General features: G+C 44.8%; 1 protein-coding gene and 1 non-coding gene across 2 annotated transcripts in view; both read left to right on the top strand.

The window, feature by feature from the left end:
- Positions 1-4,618: 4,618 nt before the first annotated feature.
- LOC124788562 (spermine oxidase-like) overlaps positions 4,619-26,254 on the top strand; it is a 149,873-nt gene continuing 128,237 nt past the window's right edge. Inside the window, exon 1 of the mRNA XM_047255850.1 lies at positions 4,619-4,665. The gene's annotated coding sequence lies outside the window, so the exon portion shown is untranslated. The remainder of the gene's footprint in view (positions 4,666-26,254) is intronic.
- Trnak-uuu lies at positions 25,596-25,669 on the top strand. The gene has a single exon. It is a non-coding gene; the product is annotated as a tRNA-Lys (tRNA).

The raw sequence follows: 26,254 nt of genomic DNA, 5'->3' as shown, positions 1-26,254 counted from the left end.
CTTTGATAAAGGTCGGATTGTAGCCTATGGCGATTGTGGTTTATCGTATCGCGACATTGCTGCTCGCGTTGGTCGATATTCAATTACTATTAGCAGAATATGGAATCGGTGGGTTCAGGAGGGTAATACGAAACGCCGTGCTGGATCCCAGCGGCCTCATATCACTAGCAGTCGAGATGACAGACATCTTATCCGCATGGCTGTAACGGATCGTGCAGCCACGTCTCGATCCCTGAGTCAACAGATGGGGACGTTTGCAAGACAACAACCATCTGCACAAACAGTTCGACGACGTTTGCAGCAGCATGGAGCATTAGCTCGGAGACCATGGCTGCGGTTACCCTTGACGCTGCATTGCAGACAGGAGCGCCTGCGATGGTGTACTCAACGACGAACCTGGGTGCACGAATGGCAAAACGTCATTTTTTCGAATGAATCCAGGTTCTGTTTACAGCATCATGATGATCGCATCCGTGTTTGGCGACATCGCGGTGAACGCACATTGGAAGAGTGTATTCGTCGTCACCATATTGGCGTATTACCTGGCGTGATGGCATGGGGTGCCATTGGTTACACATCTCGGTCACCTCTTGTTCGCATTGACGATACTAAGAACAGTGGACGTTACATTTCATATGTGTTACGACCTGTGACTCTACCCTTCATTCGATCCCTGCGAAACCCTACATTTCAGCAGGATAATGTACGACCGCATGTTGCAGGTCCTGTACAGGCCTTTCTGGATACAGAAAATGTTCAGCTGCTGCCCGGCCAGCACATTCTCCAGATCTCTCACCAATTGAAAACGTCTGGTCAATGGTGTCCGAGCAACTGACTCGTCTCAATCCACCAGTCACTGCTCTTGATGAGCTGTGGTATAGCGTTGAAGCTGCGTGGGCAGCTGTACCTGTACACGCCATCCAAGCTCTGTTTGACAAAATGCCCAGGCGTATCAAGGCCGTTATTACGGCCGGGGGTGGTTGTTCTGGGTACTGATTTCTCAGGATCTATCCGCCCAAATTGCGTGAAAATGTAATCACATGCCAGTTCTAGTATAATATATTTGTCCAATGAATACCCGTTAATATCCGCATTTCTTCTAGGTGTAGCAATTTTAATGGCCAGAAGTGTACTACTTTTCGACCTCATGCTTGAGAAACTGGAGCATATAAATGAAATGTGAAACTATTTCCTAACATGGTAGTACGCCTAATAGGCATTTGATATTGGTATTTCGTAAACTATGTTCTGACGTGTTATTTATGTAAATGAGATACATAAAAATGACCATCTGTACCAAACAGTTTGGCTATGGCGTGTGTTACAAGTGCTGCAATACTAGCAAGGCCTGCTTCATTTTATCTAACAGACAGTGACAAAATAGACGTAATCAAATCGAGAAATCACACCAGTCTTGAGTACTATTCGTATCAACAGCTTCAGTTTCATTCGGCTGGATGAAAAAATAGTGTTTACAAAAGAACTGGGAGACAGTAGCAGCGAACTGAATTACCTTGATCTTACATTACGAGTACACGACGACAAAATAGACTTCAGTATTTTCCGTAAGGAAACTTTGTCTGATAATATCGTTCTGACTCAGCACACACCCAAGCCCATAAACTGCCCTTCTTACATTCTAGTATCCACCGAGCATTGATAACTCCGTTAAAACCTGAGAGTTTGCGAGATGAGATTATATTAATTAAAACTATAGCAACCAATAACGGCTATAATCCCTCAGTAGTTGACAGCATTTAGGGTGAGGAATCCTCGATAAAATGTTCCACATTAGGTGATAGTAAACGGGAAGGTGTAGATGGGAGAAGATGTTTCACTTACATACCGTTTCTAGCTAATATTTCGTATAAAATTAGAGTTCCTTCTAAGAAATGCAGTTGCAATGTGTATTTTCAAACTGATAACAACTTGAGAGGAAAGTGAATACACTACTTAGAACGTAAAGAAGATACATTTTCAAAATGGTTTTTATGTAGATCAGACGGGGAGCCCAATTAAACCTAAGTACAAGGAACATTTACTGCTAAATGCAGTATTAATATTTATGGCTCCACAAATGCTGAACATCTCGTTCAAAGCGGACATTCCCCTAGTAATTTGAAAATGGAAATGGAAATGAAGTCCCGTGCTTCTTGACAGAGCGTAGAGGAACGATGCGGGAGACCCGCACCCTCTACTGTTATTTTGCGCAGAGAGGAGAAGGGATATAGGTTGGATATTTTGCAAGAACTTAGTATTATTAAACTTAATTTCAACAGTAACGATTTAATTTTGAATTACCAACGGCAACTGAAAAATAAATTTTTTTTAGATGGTTTACGTCTTGTGTTCGAATTAACATAATCATCACATTGGGCTACTACATTGTTTTCTGAATGCCAAACTCATCATAAACGTTCCCAATAAAATGTTGTAACTATGTGTATAATCACGTCATTTCTCATGTAATTTTTGTAAACCTAGTGGCCTTATTGTAACAATTGTTGATGCTTTCTGTCTCTCACTGTCTTCAGAATTTCTGTTGTAAAAATATTTCGGTTTCGGCATGTGGTACAGTTACATCAGCTGTTTGCTGTGGCTACAGACCACAGGGTGTATCAGCGCCATCTAGGCGCAGTTTTCCCAATTTCTGTTCACCCATGAATGTTATTAAGTCAGTTGTATGTTTATCCGTTACTGGTCACACACGCCAAGTCTAATATGTGTATTATTTTAAGTATGACAAAACCAGACGGCTGTTTTTACGATTGTCAATTTTATTTATGACTAAGCCTACTGGCGGCACATCATGATCAGCATGTATAACGTAAGTTGTGGCTTCTTTTAATAATTAATAACTTTTGGCCTTTTTGAAATGTATCAGTGTCCATGTTAGGCATTTGGCCAGTCGGCCACTCCGCTGTGTTTTGCACGTGGCCATTCAGCTTGCAGCACAAGTGGACGTATTTTTATTGCATATTGTAATAACCTCCACTTTGTATATGTTGTGTTTTCATAAAATCGTAATTTTCTGAACTTTGCGTTTATCTGTACATACTTATCTCTAGGTAATAAGAATTCTGCATAAGGCCCATTTATATAAGTTAAAACCTGTTCAAGAGCTTTTGACTACTATCTTCCTCAACTGCTAGCTGTTTGTATTCCATCTTCTTCTTCTTTGTCTGAGCCTTGTCCCACAGTTAAGTAGGGCCGGCCATGGTTAATCAGATGTGGCATGGTAAGTTTAAGGGGTGGCCGGATGCCCTTCCTGCCGCCACCCCGTACCCCCCGGGAAGGAATTAGTGTACCCCAGCTGTCTGTGTCTAATGTAATCCATGGAATAGTACAAATGTGTTGCAAATGTCTGCGAGTCGTGTAACTGAGGCGGAACGTGGGGACCAGCCTGGTATTCACCTAGGGGGATGTGGAAAACCGCCTAAAACCCACATCCAGGCTGGCCATCACACCGGCCCGTAGGTTAATCCGCCGGGCAGATTCGATCCGGGGCCGGCACGCCTACCCGAGTCCAGGAAGCAGTGCTTTAGTGCTGTCGGCTACCCTGGCGGGTAGCTTTCTTATTCCATACACGAGACGTATTCGGAAAGTAAGGTCCGATTAGGCGTGAAATGGAAACTACTGCGAAAATCAGATGGAACTTTCTACAGATGTGTTGGGCACTTTCTTTAGAGTGCCTGTCGAACGCTTCACGTCGCTCTTTTCAGTTCAGAGCGCAAAGTGATCATGTACAGATGCCTAAAACAACAGTGTCTACCGCCAAGTATGTGGATCCGGTGAGAGATTTCGCCTGAACCTATGCAGCCCCCATAACATAAATTTCATGCGCTTCTTTCTTCAAGACAATTTTCAGCCGCATTCTGCAAGGGCAATGAAGATGCTCTTGTGGGAAGTGTTTGATCACCCACAATACAGCCCTTAATTGGCCCCCTCCGTTGTTCATCTCTGCTCAGATGAACATCTGACAACGAAGACAACATGTTGGCACAAACAACGTAAGGCAGACCAGCGCAGAGAAAGGACAGGCGGCTGTTTTCTGTGACGAGGGTGCTGGAAAGTTTGTGCAACGCCACGACAGATGTCTTAAGTCGGAATGGCGACTATTTAGAGAGGTAGCTGGAAGGTTAACTGTTGCGAATAAAAAAATTTTTATTTTCACTGTGGTTTTCATTTCGCGACCGATCGGACCTTACTTTCCGAACAGCCTTTGTATACCTCCGGAAACCTACCAAAGATTACTGGAATCCATGGCACGTAGAATCGCTGCTGTGCTGCCCAGGTGGTCGTGAAATTTTGGCTCTTAAGTGTATGTCTATGTTTGCAAAAATGCCGCTAACTGCTAATAGCGCAGCCCCCTCTGATATAACTGAAAGAGACCAGTTAGCTCTCCCACGCAGCTGCAGACGAAAACACGGTGTGCTTGCAATTCAGGCGCAGTTCTGCGATCTTGCCATGAACACAGCTAACTGGCCGCTGCGAAGGTCGCATTCCAGAAGCTTTGGAGAGAGTGATTCCCCGGGACCTGCCAACAAACTTCGATGTCAAGGTTACCCGCCTCTGTATCAGACGCCGCGCATGTAGCTTGCTTGTGCGGTGGAGCTGGCACGCTGGTAGCCAATTCCGATCTACATCTCCCGAAGCCATCATAAGGTGCGTGGCGTAAGGTACCTTCTACCATTACGAGTCACTTCCTTTGCTGTTCCACTCGCAAACAGAACGAGGGAAAAGCGACTATCTATATACTTCCGTACGAGCGCTAATTTCGCGAAATGATCGTTGACCCAGTAGAACCGTTCTGCAGTCAGCCTCAAATATCGGTTCCCTAAATCTTATCGATCGCGGTCCTAGAAAAGAACGTCATCTGCCCTCTTTTGATTCCCATTTGAGTTCTTGAAGCATCTCCATAACACTTGCGTGTTGTTCTAACCTACACGTAACAAATCAAGCAGCCTGCGCCTGAACTGATTCGATGTTTTCCTTTAATCCGACCCGGTGATGATCCCAGTCACTCGAACAGCACTCAACAATGGGTCGCACTAGTGTCCTTATACTGTCTCCTTTACAGATGAACCACACTTTCCTAAAAGTAACCCAACAAACCAAAGTCGACCATTCGCCTTCCATGCTACAATCCTTACATGCTCATTTCCTTTCATATTGCACTGCAGAGTTATGCCAGGATATTTAATCGATGTGCCTGTGTAAAGCAGCACAGTACTAATGCCGTACTGGGTTTGTTTTCCCTATTCAGCTGCATCAAGTAACATTTTTATACGTGTAGAGAGCTAGCTGCCATTCATCACACCAACTAAGAATTTTGTGTGAGACATCTTGTATCCTCGTACAGGCACTCAATGACGACACCTTCCCCCATATCACAGCAATATCAGTAAACAGCCACAGACTGCTGCTTATCCTGTCCGCCAGATCATTTATGTACACAGAAAATAACAGCGCTCCTATCACACTTCCATGGGACACTCCGGACAATACCCTTCTCTCTGATGAACACTCGCCGTCAAGGGCAACAACTGGATTTTGTTGCTTAGAAAGTCTTCGAGATACTCGCATATCTGGGAACCTATTCCGTATGCTCGTAGCTTCTTTAACATTCGGCGGTGCGGCATGGTGTCAAATGCTTTACGGAGATCTAGGAATGTGGAATCTGCTTGTTGCCTTCACCCATAATTCTCCGGATATCATGTGACAAAAGAGTAAGCTGAGTTTCGTAAGAGCGATACTTTCTAAAATCGTGCTGATTTCTGGACAGAAGCTCTTTCCTCTCAAGGAAGTTCATTAAATTCGAACAAAGAATACGTTCAAGTACTCTGTACCAAACCGTTGCTAAGGTTATTGATCTGTAATTTTGTGGGTCCGTTCTGTTACTCTTCTTCAATACAGGAGTCACCTGCGCTTTCTCCCAGTCGTTTGGGACTTTTCTCCGGGCAAGAGATTCACGACAAATGCAAGCTAGGTAAGGGGCCAATATTGTAGAGTACTCTTTAAAAACCAAACTGGGATTCCGTCAGGACCTGGCGACTCATTTGCTTTCTGCTGTTTCTCTGCACCAGAGATGCTTTTTACTATGTCCTCTAGACGGGAGTCCGTGCAGTGGTCAATCGACGGTATGTTTTTACGATTCTCCTGTGTGAACGATTTCCTAGATGTGAAATTTAAAACATCGGCTTTCGTTTTGCTACCATCAACTGTCACACCAGATTGGTCTACGAGCGACTGGATGAAGCCTTAGCAATTTTACACAGGACCAGAATTTCCTCGCGTTCTCGGCAAGATGATGGCGGTAGTTGTTGTCTTTTTACAGATGCACGAATTTCTATTAACTTTTGACTGTCGTCATTTGTGCATCCACTCTGGAACCAAGAGTGCAACAGCCTTTGTTTCCTCAGCGTTTTTTAATTTGGTTATTAAACCACGGTGGGTCTTTTCCGTCCTTAATCCACTTACTCAGCCCATACTTCTCCAGAATTTGATGTACAATCCGCTTAAACTTTGCCCATAATTCCTCTACGTCCATCGTACTGGCACTAAATGACGTTAATTCACTGTCGAAGTCTAATGCTACTAACCGTCTATCTGCTCTTTCTAGCATAAATACTCTCCTAGCCTTCTTGATTGTTTTATTAACTTTAGTAACCAAAGTCGCTATGATGAAATCATTGTCACCAATCCCTGTCTCTGTATTGACGCCATCGTTTATATCAGGCCTGTTTGTAGTTACAAGGTCTAAAACATTTCCATTGCGTGTGGGCTGTCGGACTAGCTGCTCAAGACAGTTTTCAGAAAACGTGTTCAAAAGAACTTCGGAAGACTGTCCGTCTATAGCCCCTGCAATGAATCCACTTATGGCCCAGTCTATACTCGGCAGGTTAAAGTCGCCTCCAACTAATATTACATGATCCGGGTATTTCTGCGCTACTGACCGTAGATTTTCTTTCAATGATTCTAAAACAGTCATAGCGGAATCGGCTGACCAGTAAAAACATCCAACAATTAATTTGATTTCAGCTACACCTGTTATACGTGAGCAGATAACTTCACTGTCACACTCAAATTAGACCTCAGTAGAAACAATATTTTCGTCAGCTGCAATGAACACATGCCCTCCTATGATGTCTAATCTGTCTTTTAGACATACGTTCCATGAATCGCAATATATCTCAGAGCTTTCTACTTACAGTTTCAGCCAGCTCTCGTTCCAGAGAATAATCTGAATGCGAGAAGTTTCGTGGAGGGCAACAAATTCGGGAATTTCGTTACGAATACTTCGACTATTTACTGATAAAATATTGACAGCCGAAAAGTCTTTACTCTGAACATGATCTTACGTCGCAGTCTGCTAGTCGTCTGGCGAGTGTTCATCAGAGAACCTTAACCTACCTCCTAGCCTTAAAAAAAACCGTGTGCTCTCCATAAGTACTCTGCTACTCGAGTAGCTGATTCTTTTGTGTAGTGCAACTCACACCTGTCATGGAGAGTCTTACAGTTTCCCACCCGATAACGCAGATCCAGAAATCTGTAGTCGTCAGAGTCGACGAACCCTTTGCTTGAGACCCTGCAAACCAAAGGATCCCGACCGACTCTGAGAACAATGTTGCAAATTGCAAGCTTTGCTTGTATTCCGCACTCAAGTCGAGCAGCCTTCACAACCTCCGCCAGCCTCCTGTATGAAATGGGGACAGCCTCAGAACCCAAGCGACAGACGTCGTTGGTACCGACGTGAGCCACAACATGCAGACGGCTGCACCCTGCACACTCGATAGCTGCAGGCGGGACCCCCCCCCCCCCCCCCCCCCCCCCCCCCCCGCAGACATACTGAAAATACACTCTTGGAAATGGAAAAAAGAACACATTGACACCGGTGTGTCAGACCCACCATACTTGCTCCGGACACTGCGAGAGGGCTGTACAAGCAATGATCACACGCACGGCACAGCGGACACACCAGGAACCGCGGTGTTGGCCGTCGAATGGCGCTAGCTGCGCAGCATTTGTGCACCGCCGCCGTCAGTGTCAGCCAGTTTGCCGTGGCATACGGAGCTCCATCGCAGTCTTTAACACTGGTAGCATGCCGCGACAGCGTGGACGTGAACCGTATGTGCAGTTGACGGACTTTGAGCGAGGGCGTATAGTGGGCATGCGGGAGGCCGGGTGGACGAACCGCCGAATTGCTCAACACGTGGGGCGTGAGGTTTCCACAGTACATCGATGTTGTCGCCAGTGGTCGGCGGAAGGTGCACGTGCCCGTCGACCTGGGACCGGACCGCAGCGACGCACGGATGCACGCCAAGACCGTAGGATCCTACGCAGTGCCGTAGGGGACCGCACCGCCACTTCCCAGCAAATTAGGGACACTGTTGCTCCTGGGGTATCGGCGAGGACCATTCGCAACCGTCTCCATGAAGCTGGGCTACGGTCCCGCACACCGTTAGGCCGTCTTCCGCTCACGCTCCAACATCGTGCAGCCCGCCTCCAGTGGTGTCGCGACAGATGTGAATGGAGAGACGAATGGAGACGTGTCGTCTTCAGCGATGAGAGTCGCTTCTGCCTTGGTGCCAATGATGGTCGTATGCGTGTTTGGCGCCGTGCAGGCGAGCGCCACAATCAGGACTGCATACGACCGAGGCACACAGGGCCAACACCCGGCATCATGGTGTGGGGAGCGATCTCCTACACTGGCCGTACACCACTGGTGATCGTCGAGGGGACACTGAACAGTGCACGGTACATCCAAACCGTCATCGAACCCATCGTTCTACCATTCCTAGACCGGCAAGGGAACTTGCTGTTCCAACAGGACAATGCACGTCCGCATGTATCCCGTGCCACCCAACGTGCTCTAGAAGGTGTAAGTCAACTACCCTGGCCAGCAAGATCTCCGGATCTGTCCCCCATTGAGCATGTTTGGGACTGGATGAAGCATCGTCTCACGCGGTCTGCACGTCCAGCACGAACGCTGGTCCAACTGAGGCGCCAGGTGGAAATGGCATGGCAAGCCGTTCCACAGGACTACATCCAGCATCTCTACGATCGTCTCCATGGGAGAATAGCAGCCTGCATTGCTGCGAAAGGTGGATATACACTGTACTAGTGCCGACATTGTGCATGCTCTGTTGCCTGTGTCTATGTGCCTGTGGTTCTGTCAGTGTGATCATGTGATGTATCTGACCCCAGGAATGTGTCCATAAAGTTTCCCCTTCCTGGGACAATGAATTCACGGTGATCTTATTTCAATTTCCAGGAGTGTACATTGACTTTCTCTCCAGCCCTGAACACTATCTGCCCAAGGGGCTCCATGATGCGTGTAATGTTGGAGCTCCCAAAAACTCCTCTCCCCCCATGTGCCTGTTCGGACTCTGCTTAAGGAGCGGTCGCTTGACCACTGACAGGGAGAATGGGAGGCTAGACCTCCAGGTACTGTAAGAAATTTTCACCACCAGAATTTGGCCAGCAGAGGGAGGACGTGTACAGTTCCTGATTATCAGAATTTGGTCTAATGTTCTGAGTTCAATACAAAATCTCTCACAGTGTCTCATGGAATGAATACGTGTGGCGCCATTGATGGCTATCCATCCCTCATATCAGGACCAATTCAACGTTACACAGGACCGTTATATCACAGATGAACTGTCACACCCGGCTTTAGCAGTATATAGTCATACACATCCGTTTTAAACATGTTGCTTCATTCTCATACAGGGCGAATTGGACGCAGGCTATCCGGACTCTAGCCCAACCACCTGCACCACAAAAATATGAAATAAAAAAATTAACCCTGGAATTCAATGTTGGGGTACTGTATTCTCCACTCATGTTTTGGGTTCCGAACCTGGCTGACTGTGAAGACACCGTTTTCTCGGGAATGGGTGGACGTAACAAGTTGCAATTTATGTCACATACTAAGGTCTATGGTGAATGGTCTCTTGACGCTAAGAAAACTAAAGCTTCAAAGGCAATGCAATAAAAAGATATGCCATTTATGTCACATATTACGATATTAGAAACTCATTCATCAAGAACTATAGGGTACATCCTGATGACCTAGAATCATAAAATTTGACAAGAAGCGAGGTTTATTAGTACAAGTAAAGGAATAACCCAAAAACTGAAGCTTCGTGGCAGATTAAAACTGTGTGCCGGACCGAGACTCGAATTTAGGAGCTTTGCCTTTCGCGGGCAAGTGCTCTACCATCTGAGCTACCCAAGCACGACTCACGCCCTGTCCTCACAGCTTTACTTCCGCCAGTACTTTCCAAACTTCACAGAAGCTCTCCTGCGAACCTAGCAGAACTAGCACTCCTGGAAGAAAGGATATTGGGGAGACATGGCTTAGCCGCAGCCTGAGGGATGTTTCCAGAATGAAGTTTGGAAAGTAGTAGTTGGCAAACGGGGTCACGCATTGTTACAAATGGCCGTGACCTTAAACGTGATTTTCAATGTGATTTGGGGGCTAAATTTTGTATTTTGCCGTATCCAAGCCTCTATTCCGAGTTAATCCCTATTAAAATCAAAATATATTTGCTTATTTGACCTTCATTGAACCTTGCCAAGACCTTCAACAATGTATCATTTTTCAATCTTAAATCAAATATTAGGGTTCCCATTTAAAAAAATCACTTTAACCTCCAAAGCACCTTGAAAAGTCACATTCATGGTCACGGCCATTAGTAGCACCTACTTGTTTTATCTAAAACATTTTGCTGTATCTCATCTCAATACCGGGTTCTTCCCCATTATGGTTTTAATTGTGTCACCTTATGTATATATGAAAAAGATATCGCCTATGTCTGTCCGAACGTTCATTAGAGTATCATGTAAAAATTAGCAGTAAATCGGTTAAGAACTTTCCGATATTTTTGATAACAACATTTCCTCTTTATATATTATTCACACTCGTATATGAATATATTGTATCTATATATCTATATATAGTCTGCGTCCGGCTGAATGCTCTTTAGAGTATCATGCAAAAATTTTAAGTAAACTGGTTAACTACTAGGTCTACAACTTTGCTTCCATCGTTTTTTCTCGAAGTTCAGGGCTTTATTGTGAAAAACTTACAAAAAACATGATTCATAATACTGCCCATCGCTGGCCACTACATTCTCTTAACTTTCGGATAGCATACGAATCCCGTGGCGGAAGAACTGGGCGTCTTTTGTGGGGCTCCATGAATCGATTCTATTTTGCACTTGTTCATATGATCGGAAGCGCTGGTCAGCCAGACTATATGCCACTGGTCGAAAAAGGTGGTACTCAGACAGAGCAACGTATGGAGAATACGGCGGGAGGGATAGGACTTCTCGTTTCAACGTTTCCATGTATATTTTGACGGGTTTTGCGACACTGGGTCGAGCACTGACATGCTGCAAAATTACCTTTACGTGTCTATCGCTGTATTGTGACTGACTGTGTTTCAGTGCTGGGCTCGAACGTATCAGTTGCTTTCAATAATGATGTCCTGTGACTGTCTTCGTCTGTTTCAGTAGCTAGGAAAACGTTCTTCCCTCGCCCGCCATGCCGGTCTTCGACAACAAAATCACCGTTCTTAAGGCATTGAAAACAGTCCTGCACGTTCTTCCACTGATAGTTCTCTCACCATTGGTCTTACCCAGCATCTTAAGAGCCACAGCGGCAGATTTCTTCTTGTTAAAGCAGAAAATTAAAACTTCCCCGCAAATGGCGAGAAATGGGTACGTAAATTGACATACTTAATCGAGAATAACCTTATGATGCAATAACAAATCGACTAATATTTTTATGGCATTACTTTTACAGATGCCTAAGCTTATTGTAATACACCTATGACCAACCACCCGAACCCTACTTGCCGCTACTGCCGTCTATTGCAAAAAGGCGGAAGCGAAGTTGTAGACCTAATACACTACAGGCCATTAAAATTGCTACACCAAAAAGAAATGCAGATGGTAAACGGGTATTCATTGGACAAATATATTATACTAGAACTGACATGTGATTACATTTTCACGCAATTTGGGTGCATAGATCCTGAGAAATCAGTACCCAGAACAACCACCTCTGGCCGTAATAACGGCCTTGATACGCCTGGGCATTTTGTCAAACAGAGCTTGGATGGCGTGTACAGGTACAGCTGCCCATGCAGCTTCAACACGATACCACAGTTCATCAAGAGTAGTGACTGGCGTATTGTGACGAGCCAGTTGCTAGGACACCGTTGACCAGACGTTTTCAATTGGTGAGAGATCTGGAGAATGTGCAGGTCAGGGCAGCAGTCGAACATTTTCTGCATCCAGAAAGGCTTCTACAGGACCTGCAACATGCGGTCGTGCATTATCCTGCTGAAATGTAGGGTTTCGCAGAGATCGAATGAAGGGTAGAGCCACGGGTCGTAACACATCTGAAATGTAACGTCCACTGTTCAAAGTGTCGTCAATGCGAACAAGACGTGACCGAGACGTGTAACCAATTGCACCCCATACCATCACGCCGGGTGTTACGCCAGTATGGCGATGACGAATACACGCTTCCAACGTGCGTTCACCGCGATGTCGACAAACACGGATGCGACCATCATGATGCTGTAAACAGAACCTGAATTCATCCGAAAAAATGACGTTTTGCCATTCGTGCACCCAGGTTCGTCGTTGAGTACACCATCGCAGGCGCTCCTGTCTGTGATGCAGCGTCAAGGGTAACTGCAGCAATGGCCTCCGAGCTGATAGTCCATGCTGCTGCAAACGTCGCCGAACTGTTCGTGCCGGCCGTAGTGGCAGAGCAGTTCTAGGCGCTACAGTCTGGAACCGTGCGACCGCTACGGTCGCAGGTTCGAATCCTGCCTAGGGCATGGATGTGAGTGCTGTCCTTAGGTTAGTTAGGTTTAAATAGTTCTAAGTTCTAGGGGACTGATGACCTTAGAAGTTAAGTCCCATAGTGCTCAGAGCCATTTGAACCATTTTTTGAACTGTTCGTGCAGACGGTTGTTGTCTTGCAAACGTCCCCATCTGTTGACTCAGGGATCGAGACGTGGCTGCACGATCCGTTACAGCCATGCGGATAAGATGCCTGTCATCCCGACTGCTAGTGATACGAGGCCGTTGGGATCCAGCACGGCTTTCCGTATTACCCTCCTGAACCCACTGATTCCATATTCTGCTAACAGTCATTGGATCTCGACCAACGCGAGCAGCAGCGTCGCGATACGATAAACAGCAATCGCGATAGGCTACAATCCGACCTTTATCAAAGTCGGAAACGTGATGGTACGCATTTCTCGTCCTTAAACGAGGCATCACAACAACGTTTCACCAGGCAACGCCGGTCAACTGCTGTTTGTGTACGAGAAATCGGTTGGAAACGTACCTCATGTCAGCACGTTGTAGGTGTCGCCACCGGCGCCAACATTGTGTGAATGCTCTGAAAAGCTAATCATTTGCACACACAGCATCATCTTCCTGTCGGTTAAATTTCGCGTCTGTAGCACGTCATCTTCGTGGTGTACCAATTTTAATGGCCAGTAGTGTTGTTTTAAATAATGACAGTGTTTGTAATAAATGTAGTCTTGGACAAGGGTAGTTTTGGGAACGAAAACATCTTTAAAAATGAACTGAACGATGTGAAATAGTAATCATGAATCGATGATACATCCTTGTATATATATTTCTATGCATATAATTTTGAACAAAATTCTTTACAGAGCATGATAATACCTCAGTGTAAGCGTCATTTGACTTATGACTATAATCTCCATGTATTATTTGTTTTTCATTTTCTTTAAGGGATACAAAAAAGTTAGTTGATTAGTTACCCTTGAAAAGGCTACATTTTATTGTCCATGAGGACGGACGGGATTTTGTAAATATAATCCTGGTCTTTGATGTGTTTGTCCTTGCATCTTTTTTATAGTGATCACAGATGCAATCTTGCAATGTCTTCCTGGCAATTGAAAATGCGTGCTTCGATCGGACGGTGTTAAGTTTATGCGTGGTATTATAACAGTTTTCCCGGTGTCAATGAGCTGAGCATTAATTGTAAACAAGAGACCCTTGAGAAACTTCCGCGCTTTTATACACTGCCGGAAAAAATTAGTACACCCTTCTAGAGGTTTCCAGTTTACTCAAGATTTATTCTCGCAACGGTGCATATGGAGTGCATGAAGTAATTACATTTAGAGATCAGTAGCACATGCGGTTTTGAGGTTCCAGGTATCGCCTCATGCTGAAATACCTACACTATTTTTTTTATACGAGCATGTGGTAATGTCTGCACGGACGGCAATGTAGGCGCTGACTGGCATCTAGTCGATCGTACAGATGGCGAATGCTGTCCTGGGATACGTTATTTCACGCCTTCTCGACGTTTTCATGTAGTTCTGTAAGAGTTGTTGGTTGACGAATCGCATTAGTCCTTTCTCGCCCTATCGTATCCCGCACGTGCTCGATTGGAGAAAGGCGTCACAAAATTTGTTGTTTCCACTGCTAACGGTACAACAGAACGCGCGCGCTCACCAATGAACCGTCTCCGTTACCAGCACTGGCAGCAGCGATAAGATAATACCTTCTATTAAGTTGTAAACATATTGTCGTTTATCTTTCTCCGCTATCTGTAACAGTTTTTCTTGGATTGAACATTGTTAAGATGTTGTTGTTGTGGTCTTCAGTCCTGAGACTGGTTTGATGCAGCTCTCCATGCTACTCTATCCTGTGCAAGCTTCTTCATCTCCCAGTACATACTGCAGCCTACATCCTTCTGAATCTGCTTAGTGTATTCATCTATTGGTCTCCCTCTACGATTTTTACCCTCCACGCTGCCCTCCAGTACTAAATTGGTGATCCCTTGATGCCTCAGAACATGTCCTACCAACCGATCCCTTCTTATGGTCAAGTTGTGCCACAAACTCCTATTGTTAAGATAACCTGTCATAATAAGGGTCTCCTACAGGCTGTATAAATATTCAATAAGCAATCTCTTTCATTGAACATATTTTAGCCACCAAATGCCACTACCTACATAACTGACTGTCTGTGGAGCGCACATGTGCGTTTTGGTGACTCCCCATCCAACCTAGATAACTACAGCTGTAGGAGCTCCCAAAGTACTACTGTTAAGACCCCAAGATGGCAACCACAGATGAAAAGAATTGCCAGAGCATTCACAAAAATCATAGAGTCTGAAGCAGTCATGAAAAAAGTGGATTCTTGGCGTAATTCTAAGTGTATATTGATAGGAGCGACTAATGGAACATTTGAGGAGACTTTAATCATCCACCAATTGATTGGAAAAATTAGTTTTGTAATTGGTGTGTGCTACAAACATCCTGCTAAACATCACCAAATGCCTTCTGTGAAATCTGCTTAGAAGAGATAGGTCATAAGCTCACTCACTATAGAAATATATTAGATCAAGTCGCGATAAATAGACCTGACATCTTCGATGATGTCGAAAGTTGACTATGCCTTGGATCCATATGTATCAAGTGGGACAGTTCATGATAGCAGGGATCTCCATGATATACAGTCACTCTAAAGGAACAGTTACTAATGAATAACAGCTCTAACATAAAGTATAGGGCTATAGACAGAGATGCTGAATGAAAGGCTTTTGGTTGTCATGATGGCAAATCTTAAATGACTACCGTAGCAGAATCTTTTCGCAAGAACTCTCACAGATTCCAAATATATTTTTGTCATGCCTAAAGGCTATCAGTGGCACCAGAGTTAGTATCCAGAAACTCATGGATGACACAGGAACTGATATTGAGGGTAGTAAAGTAAAAGCAGAAATATTGAATTACTACGTAATATACTGAAGTATTGCCTCAGTTTACTTCTCACACCACTACAAGGAAGGGTGATATAGATGTCGGAATCTGTGGCGTTGAGAAACGGCTTAAATCGCTAAAATTACACAGGACTCCAGGCGCCGGAAGAAACCTGTCAGATACTACACAGAATTCGCATCTGAGGAGGCGCTCATTTTAACCTTAATGTAGGGTGTAACTAAACTCGCTTTACAGGGTTTGACGACATGTTCCTTATACCAAAACAAGAAAAAAGTCCAGTAAATATGGGCTCTAAAATACGTACCTTGAGAGGTATGAGCACTTTTTTATTTTCGAGACTGTGAAACACATCTCTTGTACAACAAGCGCTTTGCTTTCCATAATTTGGTAAGGGGACAGTATGGGTCAAAACAAGATTAATAGTCTAGTAATCATGGGTTCTAAAATGTGTACTGTCAGAGCTATGAGCACTTGCTCATCTTCTCTACTATGAAACACATCTCTTCTATTGAACAAGTGCTCGTTGTGCTTAAGGTATTAATTTTAGAGCCCATGTTTACCGGAAATTTTTTCTTATTTTGGTCCATACTACCTCCTCCCAAAACATGGAAAGCAAAGAGCTTGCAGTAGACGACATGTGTTTCACAGCAGTATTGAAGATGAACAAGTGCTCGTAGCTCTTAAGGTATACATGTTAGAGGCCATGTTTACTAGATAAGTTTTTCTTGTTTTATGTAAGAACCTGTTCCAACAGCTTGTAAAGGAAATTTAGTTACATACTGTAAAGCGTAGGTCCCTTGAACAAAAATCTGTTCCCAGGCATTAGAAGAAAGCACGGTCACAGCAGCCTACAACAGAGGCAGCATAAGTGTTCCACAAAACTCTCGTCCTATGTCACGACGTCCATCTTTTGAAGAATCCTAGAGCATATCCGAACTCAAAAATAATAAACAAAAAGACCTCCACGATGCCAGCCATCATGGGTACCGGAAACATCGGTAATGAGAAAGGTGACTTTGATTCGCATGAGAAAGCCACTGATGAAGACAATCACGTAGCTGCAGTATTTTTGGACTTCCAAAAAGCATTTGATTCGGTAGCACGCCAATAATTGTTAATAAAAGTCGGATTGTATGGGATACCCAACAAAATTTATGTTTGCAAGAGGATTTCTTGGTAGGGAGGAGATTGGCTACGTGCCTTAAATGTTTAAAATTGTACGCTTCATAAAACTCAGGAAAGTAGTATCCAACGAACAGCACATCAATAATCACTATAGCAATCAGCGACTCATTCCTATACCTGTTGTTGTTGTGGTCTTCAGTCATGAGACTGGTTTGATGCAGCTCTCCATGCTACTCTATCCTGTGCAAGCTTTTTCATCTCCCAGTACCTACTGCAACCTACATCCTTCTGAATCTGCTTAGTGTATTCATCTCTTGGTCTCCCTCTACGATTTTTACCCTCCACGCTGCCCTCCAATACTAAATTGGTGATCCCTTGATGCCTCAGAACATGTCCTACCAACCGATCCCTTCTTCTGGTCAAGTTGTGCCACAAACTTCTCTTCTCCCCAATTCTATTCAATACTTCCTCATTAGTTATGTGATCTACCCATCTAATCTTCAGCATTCTTCTGTAGCACCACATTTCGAAAGCTTCTATTCTCTTCTTGTCCAAACTATTTATCGTCCATGTTTCACTTCCATACATGGCTACACTCCATACGAATGCTTTCAGAAATGACTTCCTGACACTTAAATCAATACTGGATGTTAACAAATTTCTCTTCTTCAGAAACGCTTTCCTTGCCATTGCCAGCCTACATTTTATATCCTCTCTACTTCGACCATCATCAGTTATTTTGCTCCCCAAATAGCAAAACTCCTTTACTACTTTAAGTGCCTCATTTCCTAATCTAATTCCCTCAGCATCACCCGACTTACTTAGACTACATTCCATTATCCTTGTTTTGCTTTTGTTGATGTTCATCTTATATCCTCCTTTCAAGACACTGTCCATTCCATTCAACTGCTCTTCCAAGTCCTTTGCTGTCTCTGACAGAATTACAATGTCATCGGCGAACCTCAAAGTTTTTATTTCTTCTCCCTGAATTTTAATACCTACTCCGAATATTTCTTTTGTTTCCTTTACTGCTTGCTCAATATACAGATTGAACAACATCGGGGAGAGGCTACAACCCTGTCTTACTCCCTTCCCAACCACTGCTTCCCTTTCATGTCCCTCGACTCTTATAACTGCCATCTGGTTTCTGTACAAATTGTAAATAGCTTTTCGCTCCCTGTATTTTACCCCTGCCACCTTTAGAATTTGAAAGAGAGTATTCCAGTCAACATTGTCAAAAGCTTTCTCTAAGTCTACAAATGCTAGAAACGTAGGTTTGCCTTTCCTTAATCTTTCTTCTAAGATAAGTCGTAAGGTCAGTATTGCCTCACGTGTTCCAGTGTTTCTACGGAATCCAAACTGATCTCCCCCGAGGTTGGCTTCTACTAGTTTTTCCATTCGTCTGTAAAGAATTCGTGTTAGTATTTTGCAGCTGTGACTTATTAAGCTGATAGTTCGGTAATTTTCACATCTGTCAACACCTGCTTTCTTTGGGATTGGAATTATTATATTCTTCTTGAAGTCTGAGGGTATTTCGCCTAGGTGTAACAATTTTTGGGGATACGATATGGGATGATCACATAGGCTCAATTATAGGTAAGACATGTGGCATACTTCGTTCATTGACATGATGCTGGAAAAATGCAGTCATTCTACAAAGGAGGCTGCTAACAAATCACTTGCGTATTCTACAAAGGAGGCTGTTAACAAATCACTTGCGTACTTCATCTTCGACTATTCCTCAAGTTTGTGGGACACATGTCAAATATAACTAACAGCGGATATTGAAAGTGTACAAAAAGGTGCAGCAAGAATGGTCACGAAGATGCTCAAAAACGTGAACAGGTGGAATCTAAGGGCAGGCGCCAAATGTCCTGCGGAAGCTTACTTACCAGCATTGAGCGAGGTGTATAAGAATATAGTGCTAACCTTCTAGCCACCGCTCCCACCGTGCTAGGTGGCGCAGTGGTTATCACACTGGATTCGCATTCGGGACGACGCCGGTTCAAATTCCCGTCCGCTTAAGGTTTCTCGTGATTTCCCTACATCGCACCAGGCAAATGCCAGGACGGTTCCTTTGAAAAGGGCACTGCAAATTTTATTCACCATCCTTTCGTAATCCAAGGTTGTGTTCCGTCTCTAATAGCGTAGCTGTCGAGGGGATGGTAAACTCTTAATCTACCTTCCTTCCTTCCTTGCTTCTAGCGATGTTGTGAAGATCACAAAGAGAAGATTACACCGATTGTGTACGATTGAAGTGGCATTTATGTTAACATTCTTCTCGCACCCCATACGCGAATGGAACTGGTAGAAACCTTAACGTATAGTACAATGGGGAGTATCGTTCACGATGGTTTGCAGAGTATTTGTATATATGTAGAATAAGGTTCTCCCGCCGAATAAATAATCCCGACACGAACTCGCTCCTTTCCTTTGACAGCAGCGGTCGAAAGAGGATTTTTATAAGCGATCTCCTTTCTTAGCATTCCTTGAATTTTTTGTGCGTAGATCTAATTTCCTAAAAGCAAATTTTTATGGAACAAATAATTTCAAACACAAAGTCTAAGGAACAGCACGGATTGATCATCAACAAATAATCTTAAACCATTCCAAATTGTTTTTGAAAGTACTTAGTGACCAATTTCGATTATGAAACCATTCTCAGACCAAAACATGCACAGCAAGGTGACGGCGTTGGCAGCAGCGATGGGGTAACGCCTTCTATTAGATAATATCATAACAGTAAATTATATAAAGGAAACATTTTGTTGTTTAATTTCATTATTATCTGTGACACGTAGTAAGGGCTTCCTAGAGGTCACACAAATATTTAGTAAACAATCTCTTTCATTGACCGAATGTACACCCCAATTTTTTTAAATCCAGAATGTAACCTACGTGATGGCTTTGCTTCATGTCACGACACCCGGATTCTCCAACCAACTTACACTGAGCCGGCCGTGGAGGCCGAGCGGTTCTAGGCGCTACAGTCTGGAACCGCGCGACCGCTACGGTCGAAGGTTCGAACCCTCCTCGGGCATGGATGTGTGTGATGTCCTTAGGTTAGTTAGGCTTAAGTAGTTCTAAGTTCTAGAGGACTGATGACCTCATAAGTTAAGTCCCATAGTGCTCAGAGCCATTTGAACATTTTTTTTTATTTACACTGAGGTGACAAAAGTCATTTTGCGATATGCACCTATACAGATCGCGGTAGTATCACGTACACAAGGTATAAAAGGACAGTGCGTTGGCGGAGCTGTTATTTGCACTCGGGTGATTTACTTGAAAAGGCTTCCGACGTGGTTGGGCCGCAGGACGGGAAGTAACAGACTCTGAACGCGCAGTGGTGGTTGGAGCTAGGCTCAAAGGACTTCCCAATTCGTAAATTGTTTGGGAATTCAATATTCAGATATCCACAGCGTCAAGAGTGTACCGAGAATACCAAATTTCAGGCGTTACCTCTCACCACGCACAACACAATGGCCAACGGCCTTCACTTAATGACCGAGAGCAGTGGTGATTGCGTAGAGTTGTCAGTGCTGACACTCACAAACACACACACACACACACACACACACATGTACGTACACTACTGGCCATTAAAATTGCTACACCACAAAGATGTGCTACAGACGCGAAATTTAACCGACAGGAAGAAGATGCTGTGATATGCAAATTATTAGCTTTTCAGGGCATTCACACAAGGTTGGCGCCGGTGGTGACACCTACAACGTACTGACATGAGGAAAGTTTCCAACTGATTTCTCATACACAAACAGCAGTTGACCGGCGATGCCTGGTGAAACGTTGTGATTCCTCGTGTAAGGAGGTCAAATGCGTACCATCACGTTTCCGACTTTGATAAAGGTCGGTTTATCGTATCGCGACATTGCTGCTCGCGTTGGTCGAAATCCAATGACTGTTAGCAGAATATGGAATCGATGGGTTCAGAAGGTTAATGCGGAACGCCGTGCTGGATCCCAACGGCCTCGTATCACTAGCAGTCGAGATGACAGGCATCTTATCCGCATGGCTGTAATGGACCGTGCAGCCACGTGTCGATCCCTGACTCAGCAGATGGGGACGTTTGCAAGACAACAACCATCTGCACGAGCAGTTCAACGACGTTTGCAGCAGCATGGACTATCAGCTCGGAGACTATTGCTGCGGTTACCATTGACGCTGCATCACAGACAGGAGCGCCTGCGATGGTGTACTCAACGACGAACCTGGGTGCACGAATGGCAAAACGTTATTTTTTCGGGTGAATCCAGGTTCTGTTTACAGCATCATGATGGTCGCATCCGTGTTTGGCGACATCGCGGTGAACGCACATTGGAAGCGTGTATTCGTCATCGCCATACTGGCGTATCATGCGGCATGATGGTATGGGGTGCAATTGGTTACACGTCTCGGTCACCTCTCGTTCGCACTGACTGCACTTTGAACAGTGGACGTTACATTTAAGATGTTTTACGACCCGTGGCTCTATCCTTCAGTTGATCCCTGCGAAACCTACATTTCAGCAGGATAATGTACGACCGCATGTTAAAGGTCTTGTACGGGCCTTTCTGGATACAGAACATGTTTGGCTGCAGATCTCTCACGAACTGAAAACGTCTGGTCAATGGTGGCCGAGCAACTGGCTCGTCACAATACGCCAGTCACTACTCTTGATGAACTGTGGTATCGTGTTGAAGCTGCATGGGCAGCTGTACCTGTACACGCCATCCATGCTCTGTTTGACTTACCGCACAGGCGTATGAAGGCCGTTATTACCGCCAGAGGTGGTTGTTCTGGGTACTGATTTCTCAGGATCTATGCACCCACATTGCGTGAAAATGTAATCACATGTCAGTTCTAGTATAATATATTTGTCCAATGAATACCCGTTTATTATCTGCATTTCTTCTTGGTGTAGCAGTTTAAATGGCCAGTAGTGTACATAATGTGGAGCTGCAGTAAATCAGTCGTGGGAACGAAGGCCACAACAAAATACGAACTGCATGTAAGCAATCTTCACACTTCTTCCTAGCTTTCACCTTGGTTTTTCTGTCACACATTACCAGCAGCACAAGAATTTAAATATATATATATATTTTTTTTACTTGCATAATGTCTTCGCTATGTCAGTTTGTACACATATTTTCGTAATTGACTAAAAGGCGTTCTCTTACAGTCTTCTGAACCTAATTTGTTTAAGAAAAATGTCATCTTCCACATAATTGTCTAACTGATAATTTTCACTTCAAATGTTGTTTGTGCCGCTGCGCCACTTTACATAAATAATGAAGTCGGCGTGGTTCTAGTGAGGCCGCACTTTGTGGTCGTTGTTACATCTATCCTTTCAGAGCCGGTTTCGTAACCACCACCACAAAGAGGCGACCTTTTTTTTTTTTTATCTGGAACGAGGAAAGCTTGCTGTAACATCTACATAGGTAGCTTCCAGGAATAAGCACAACTCCACGCACAGACTGCAAATGCATATATAGAAGCTCCCTGGCGTCTGAACGCCAGTTCAGCTGGATATGGCAATACTAGCAAGTGCCTCAGGCGCGACTGCTTTCCGAGAGAGCACTCACACCACCTAATCGGAAGTACGCAGTTGGCGCACACCACGCCAGCATGGCGGAAATGACCACGCAACACAACATGTATGCATTCAAACAGTTTTATTACTATTTATGAACCTATTCCTCTTGTTGTTATCATTGTCTTCTGTCTGGAAGCTGATTTGCGGCAGGTCGCCACCGCAGACTAATCTGTGCAAGCCTGTTCATATCTTCCTAATTGCTAAAACGCACATCCATCTGAATCTGCCTACTGTACACAAGCCTTTGTTATTCTTTACAATTTTACTCCCTCGTCCCAAATACGTTCCTCCGTTATGGCTGTCGCTTGATGACTCTGAATTTGTCCCATCAATCGAACCCATATTTTAGTAAAATAGTGGCCCTAAACTCTTTTCTTCCTAATTCGATTCAGCACCTTTTCACTAGTTGTCTAATCTACCCGTTTAATCACCGGCATTCTTTTGTAACACCACATTTGAAAAGCTTATATTCTCGTCCTGTCTGTATTGTATGTCATTCACGTTTCTCTACCATACCAGGCTACACTCCAGATAAATTCTTTCACAAAAGACTCCTCAGCACTTAAATTTATATTAGGTGTTAATATATTTCCCTTTTTCAGAATTCCTTTTCTTGTCATCGTCAGTCTGCATTTTATATCATTTCTACTTAAACCATCGTCTGTTATTTGGTTGCCCAAACAGCAAAACTGATCTATTACTTTCAGTGTCTTATTCCCTAATCTCGTTCCTCAGCGTCACCAGGTCTGATTCAACTACATACTATAGCTCTGTTTGCTTTCTTTGATGCTCATCTAGCAGCCTATTTTCAAAACACTAACCATTCCTCATATTTTCGCGGCGTATTCACTGATGTATTAAATTTCGGGCGTGCAGACGCATAAACCTTATTTCTTGTCATGATATTTCCGCAGTAAGTTACACTTTTTGTGCATCTACTGAGTGAGAGGACAAACTGAAACTACGAGAACACGAGCGTCAGTACCGGCAACTTTTAACTTCCACTTTAAGATGAAGTTTTAGCCCTTTGTGTTTTACCTTCATTCTTCTTGCATGGTTTTCGTCCATTCCTTACGTATAGCTGTCACTGCTTGAAACAGACTTGATCGAACCTACTGTTGCTATCTAAGTAACAGTATTTTATACACTCCTGGAAATGGAAAAAAGAACACATTGACACCGGTGTGTCAGACCCACCATACTTGCTCCGGACACTGCGAGAGGGCTGTACAAGCAATGATCACACGCACGGCACAGCGGACACACCAGGAACCGCGGTGTTGGCCGTCGAATGGCGCTAGCTGCGCAGCATTTGTGCACCGCCGCCGTCAGTGTCAGCCAGTTTGCCGTGGCATACGGAGCTCCATCGCAGTCTTTAACACTGGTAGCATGCCGCGACAGCGTGGACGTGAACCGTATGTGCAGTTGACGGACTTTGAGCGAGGGCGTATAGTGGGCATGCGGGAGGCCGGGTGGACGTACCGCCGAATTGCTCAACACGTGGGGCGTGAGGTCTCCACAGTACATCGATGTTGTCGCCAGTGGTCGGCGGAAGGTGCACGTGCCCGTCGACCTGGGACCGGACCGCAGCGACGCACGGATGCACGCCAAGACCGTAGGATCCTACGCAGTGCCGTAGGGGACCGCACCGCCACTTCCCAGCAAATTAGGGACACTGTTGCTCCTGGGATATCGGCGAGGACCATTCGCAACCGTCTCCATGAAGCTGGGCTACGGTCCCGCACACCGTTAGGCCGTCTTCCGCTCACGCCCCAACATCGTGCAGCCCGCCTCCAGTGGTGTCGCGACAGGCGTGAATGGAGGGACGAATGGAGACGTGTCGTCTTCAGCGATGAGAGTCGCTTCTGCCTTGGTGCCAATGATGGTCGTATGCGTGTTTGGCGCCGTGCAGGTGAGCGCCACAATCAGGACTGCATACGACCGAGGCACACAGGGCCAACACCCGGCATCATGGTGTGGGGAGCGATCTCCTACACTGGCCGTACACCACTGGTGATCGTCGAGGGGACACTGAATAGTGCACGGTACATCCAAACCGTCATCGAACCCATCGTTCTACCATTCCTAGACAGGCAAGGGAACTTGCTGTTCCAACAGGACAATGCACGTCCGCATGTATCCCGTGCCACCCAACGTGCTCTAGAAGGTGTAAGTCAACTACCCTGGCCAGCAAGATCTCCGGATCTGTCCCCCATTGAGCATGTTTGGGACTGGATGAAACGTCGTCTCACGCGGTCTGCACGTCCAGCACGAACGCTGGTCCAACTGAGGCGCCAGGTGGAAATGGCATGGCAAGCCGTTCCACAGTACTACATCCAGCATCTCTACGATCGTCTCCATGGGAGAATAGCAGCCTGCATTGCTGCGAAAGGTGGATATACACTGTACTAGTGCCGACATTGTGCATGCTCTGTTGCCTGTGTCTATGTGCCTGTGGTTCTGTCAGTGTGATCATGTGATGTATCTGACCCCAGGAATGTGTCAATAAAGTTTCCCCTTCCTATTAACTCCGTCACTGCGCTTGTGATGGAAAATGTAAATAGCATCAGCTTCAATGCTATTTAGAATATATAAGTCATCTGAAAAAACAATTAAGAGTACCTATTACGCCTACTTTTTGCCTCGCCTTACATACGGGGTCATATTCTGGGGTAATTTGACAGTAGCTAAGCGAGTTTTCAGATTGCAAAAATATGTCGTTAAAATCATAAAGGATATGAAACCTTGGAACTCCTGCAAATCCCTGTTTAAAAGTTTAGATACGCCACCTTACCGTATATTTTCATGTATATGAAGATGGTGTCTGTTCTTTCGGACATGTCCGAAAAACAGATACCATTTTCATATACATATGTAGTTAAGGCTCACCGGCCATTTGACCATCTTCTTCTCTGCGGATGCACAAACAATGCCCGAACTCTTACGGGAATCGGCAATAAGCCGCGAGTAATGAGTATAATGGGCAGGGGCACTATGAATATAGTGCGAGACAATAAGTTGAGAATGTGGGTCTCACGGGAGGCGTGCCAGAGATAAGTCCTTGCAGTCGCACTGTTCTCTGTGACCTCGGTGGCCCAGATGGATAGAGCGTCTGCCTTTTAAGCAGGAGATCCCGGGTTCGAGTCCCGGTCGGGGCACACATTTTCAACTGTCCCCGTTGGCTTACATCAACGCCTGTATGCAGCCAGAGGTATTCATTTCTTTGTATATTTGCATTGCGGAGACACAACGTGTTCTAAAACTAAGGAAATGGGCATTGATTAGCAGACTATGTAAAGAGTAACAATCATCGCCATAACAGTGGTGTTGTCGTTGTCTTGAGTCGGAAGACTGGTTTGTTGCAGATCTCCACGATACACATTTCTGTGCAAGTCGCATCTACGAATAACGACTGTAACCTACAATCATTTTGAACCTCCTTGTTTTATTCATCTCTTTAATGGCACAAACTGTACAAAAAATAAGTAAATTCCATCAGCAAGTATAAAACAACAAACAAAAAATGGAAAAGAAAGCAAGCGAAATGAGAATAAGCAAGCGACGTGGGAGTAGTCGAGCGCAGCACACTTTAGCCAGGTGTTCTCTGAAGCCGGGTGAGTATGATCACGTCATGTCGATTTCCGGTCCGAAACTGCGCACGAGACCAAACGAATGTCAGCTATTCAAAAGTTCGTTTGGCGAAGAATTTAATTAACAGAGACAGTGGTTCCAGCCTGGACGTG

The sequence above is a fragment of the Schistocerca piceifrons genome, chromosome 1 (assembly GCF_021461385.2).
Source record: "Schistocerca piceifrons isolate TAMUIC-IGC-003096 chromosome 1, iqSchPice1.1, whole genome shotgun sequence".
NCBI classification, from domain to species: domain Eukaryota; kingdom Metazoa; phylum Arthropoda; class Insecta; order Orthoptera; family Acrididae; genus Schistocerca; species Schistocerca piceifrons.
Note: the sequence above shows the minus strand (reverse complement) of the source record. Positions and strands in the feature narration are given on the sequence as shown.